The sequence below is a fragment of the Gorilla gorilla genome, chromosome 9 (genome assembly GCF_029281585.2).
Source record: "Gorilla gorilla gorilla isolate KB3781 chromosome 9, NHGRI_mGorGor1-v2.1_pri, whole genome shotgun sequence".
NCBI classification, from domain to species: Eukaryota; Metazoa; Chordata; class Mammalia; order Primates; family Hominidae; genus Gorilla; species Gorilla gorilla.
This window is the reverse complement of record NC_073233.2, coordinates 84,520,717-84,525,242: the sequence shown is the minus strand read 5'-3', so window position 1 is coordinate 84,525,242 and position 4,526 is coordinate 84,520,717.

The window sequence follows — 4,526 nt, the reverse complement described above, 5'->3', positions numbered from 1 at the left end:
TTATCTGTCCTTAGCCTTAGGAATGAGCCAGGGGGCAAAAGGTAAGAGATTCTGACTCCTCATCCTCAGCAGGCTCTGGTGCTCCCTGCTCTGCCCGTCTGCTGATTCAACGTGGATGCAAGTGAGTCTCTACCGAATATCACAGATGTGGAGAAGCAGGCCAGGCCCGGGGCTCTGTGAAGTCACAGGGGCAGAGCTTCCTACAAACAATCCCCTCCAAGCATGGCCAAGAAAAACCCCAAACTTGGAGCTCAATGCTGCAATTCCAGGAGCTCCACTTCCAGGAATTAATCCTGAGAGACAAATATCCAGAAGGTGGACAAAGAAGAACATGGCAGAATTTATTTATAATAGCAAAAATCTGGAAACAATCTAGAAGTCTAGCAGTAACAGCAAGGGTAAATACATTCATGTATATTCAGATAGTGAAAAATTGTACAGCCATTAAAATTATGTTTGCAAACAATTGTTATTAATGTGGAGAAGTGTTAAGTGAAAAAGGACAGAATACAAACGCATGTATGTAGTGTGATCATAACGGAAAAAATGCATAAAATCTGGGAAGAAATATCCAAAAATGCTAGAAAATGATTGAGTTAGGGTAGAAAGATTAAAATGTTTCATATGTTTATACTTTCCTGTGCTTTCCAAACTTTCTATTTAATAGTATGAACTTCTATTTATTTTTATAATCAGGAAAAATGAATTAGACATAGAGAAAAAGAGGAGATTAATTCTATTCCCAACCCCGGTGATAACTGGACACAACCTTGGGCAAGTCAGCGACCCTCTTCCAAAGTTCATTTCCTCCTTGTCTGTTCATCTGTTCCTCCTTTCCTTCATTCTAGAAGGGACTCACCTGTGCCAGGCCCTGTGCTGGGCACTAGGGACCCAAACATGAATCAGAATGTAAACATATGGAAAAATGTCTAACCTTCTTCATAATCAGAGAAATGCCAATGAAAGCTAAGCCAAGATATCATTTCTAGTCTATTAGATTGGCAAAAACTCAAAAGTTTGAGAACGTGCTCTGTGGGCGAGACTGTGGGAAAAGAGGCCCCTCTCGTACATTGTCTGGTGGGAAAACAAAATGGTGCAAGCCCTACCTGGAGGGGAACTTTTGCCGCAAAATTACATTTGAATTTACCCTTTACCCTGGCAATCCCCTCTTGGCAAAAATAAGAGAAGACAGATTCCTAAAGCTATTCATGGCAGCATCATTTGTAATTGTAAAAAAACTAGAAACCACTCAAATGTCCATCAGTAGGGGCAGCTTGACCACACAATAGACAACTCTGTAGCTAGAAAAAGGAAGGAGGCCAGGCGCAGTGGCTCATGCCTGTAATCCCAGCACTTTGGGAGGCCGAGGTGAGTGGATCACAAGATCATGAGTTGGAGACCAGCCTGGCCAATATGGTAAAACCCCGTCTCTAATAAAAATACAAAAAAAATTAGCCAGGCGTGGTGGCGCATGCCTGTAATCCCAGCTACTCGGGAGGCTGAGGCAGGAGAATTGCTTGAACCCAGGAGGCGGAGGTTGCAGTGAGTGGAGATCACGCCCCTGCACTCCAGGCTGGCGACAGAGCAAGACTCCGTCAAAGAAAAACAAAAAAAAGTGGGGGGGGATGAAGAAGATCTCTGCATGCATGCCATGACAGCGTGACCTCCGGGCTGGATACAACGTTAACTGAAAAGCAGAGTGGACTGAAACGCATATAGTACGTTATCGTTTTATCCAACAAAAAGGAGGGAATACACAAATACATGCATGTTTTTAAAATTAAGTATCAGTTAAAAGATAAAAAATAAAATTAAACAATTGTTGTCTGCTGGAGTGGGGAGGAAGTGTGGTAAGGGAATGGAGTAGAAGCCAGGCTTCTCTGAATATACCTTATTATATAGATTAGCTTTAGAAGTGCATAAATTCTTTACATAAAAATAAAACAAAATTAAATCTAAATAAAAGTCAAAAGCAATCACCCCAAATCAAGAGCAAAATGAAATCAATAAATCTGTGTATTGAATTGGTGTCTTCACCAAGCAAAGTTGAATTATTTTAAGTGATTTAGAAACCTGGTAACTTGACTATAGCTTGACTAGTAGGCTATATATTCTAAGGATAAAAGAATCACAGACAAATTATAAAGTGTTTTCAGTAATCATATTATTAATACCACTATTGGTGTTATTATTCTGATATTTTTATAATATGTATATATAGAAAGAAAGTAGGAGAAATGAATCAGTAATAATGTCGATGTTGTTAGGAAGCAAGATGTTCAGCATTAGACAAAAGAGATTCGGATACAAAATCAAAATACTTCTGTAAAAGCCCTATAGCTGAAGGTTTTATTCAAACTATCAATATGAACCCTTGATATATATCTTCTTAAGAAAAAAATTTCCTAGCTCTGCACCTTGAGAAGATCTAAAAGCAAAGACCAACTCAGCATACCTCACACCTCACACCCAGATTTGTGGTTTCTAAATGCCACTTCTTGTAAAAAAGAACCAGGGCTTCTTGAAGAAATATCCAATTCCAGGTCCAGGCAGAAAATACACAAGACAAACCTGGACATCTCGTTATACCAGAAAGTCAGGACAGTATTAAACACCACCAGGGTCAGGCCAAAAGGACTCAGATGACCAAGAGATCTCTATGGGCCAAAGGTGGGACAATTTGAGTGACAACAAGGTTAATAACTGCAATAAACTGAAAATTTTCAAATGCATTTAAAAATATTAGATAATAATTTAAAAAAAAACAAAACCAACAACAAAAAAAAAACTTTGATGATCACCTCTAGAGACTGTGAGGGAATCAGCTCATTATTCTGAAAACTGATAAGTAAAGGGGAAATCAGCCAGCATTAATTCTGTCCTTCCTAAACCAATTGTACCTTAGGGGAACCAAAGCATCAGGAGAGAAGTTTTTCTCCATAGAAGTGTTCCAGCTAATAAATGAAGAAAGAATGATAAAATTAAAACATCATTGTTTTGTAATTCTCTAATGAAATAATAGATGTAGGCAATGATCGTCACAGCCTTCTAAAAGCACAAAAGGAGAGACAACCAAACATTATAAATATGATATGCCTTCTGAGGGAAGTAGACACGCCACCTATGAAGCATTCTTCCTAGCACGTTGAGTCTAATCAAGAGTTTAGATCTAACTACAAATTTACGGGAAAGGCAGGAAACTGAGGAATGTGTTCAATAACACTATGGGGGAATGCAGCCAGAAGGTGGAAAACTACATGGGATCAACAACTTTGTTTAGTCAACAAATATATAGATATATATTTTTTAAACAGGAAATCCCAGCATTTTGGGAGGCTGAGGCGGGAGGATCGTTTGAGCCCAGGAGGTCGAGACCAGTCTGGGCAACATGGCAAAACCCCATCTTCTATGAAAAAAAAAAATACAAAAATTAGCCAGTGTGGTGGCACATGCCTGTAGTCACAGCTATTAATACTTGGGAGACTGAGGTGGCTGAATCACTTGAGCCTGGAAGGCGGAGGTTGCAGTGAGCTGAGATCACACCACTGCACTCCAGCATGGGGAACAGAGTGAGACAGTGTCTCAAGACAAAATAAAAATAAAAAATAAGGAGAGACCAGACTCAGTTACTCACACCTACAATCCCAGCACTTTGGGAGGCTGAGGTGGGAGGATCACTTGAGCTTAGGAGTTTGAGACCGGCCTGGGCAACATGGCGAAACCCTTTCTCTACAAAAACTACAAAAAATTAGCCAGGCATGGTAGTACATGCCTGTGGTCCCAGCTACTCAGGAGGCTGAGGTGGGAGGATCACTTGAGCCCAGGAGGTTGAGGCTACAGTGAGCCAAGATCATGCCACTGCATATCAACGTGGGTGACAGAGTGAGTTAGACCCTGATTCAAAATTAAAAAAAAAAACCACCCCCTCCCCCCCAAAAAAAGAGAGAGGAAGTAGAATAGATTGAAAGAGATTTAAGAGAAAACAATCAAATGCAATGTATGGAACTTGTGTAGATCCTGATTTTGAACAAATCAACTTTAAAAGATCTATAAAAGATCTTTGTTAGACAATGGGGAATTTTTTTTATTTGGAGACGAGGTCTTACTCTGTTGCCCAAGCTGGCCTTGAACTCCAGGGCTCAAGTGATCCTCCTGCCTCAGCCTGCCAAAGTTCTGGGAGTAATTATACTTAGAAGCGTGATTTGGAGTAATCTGGAGTAATCACACTTACAAGTGTGAGCCACCACGCCTGGTTTATTGGGGAAATTTAAACACCACTAGATACTTAATGATAATAAAAAATTATTATTAAAAATGTAGGCAGGATAATAGTTTCTGGCCATGCCTTTATCTTTTAGAAATACAGACTGCAATACTTATTTATTTATTTTGAGACAGGGCCTTGCTATGTTGCTCAGTGGTGAACTCCTGGCCTCAAGTCATCTGCCCACCTCAGCCTTCCAAGTTGCTGGGATTTATAAGCATGAGCCACTGCACCCAACTCCTTGCAGTATTTGTGGATAAAA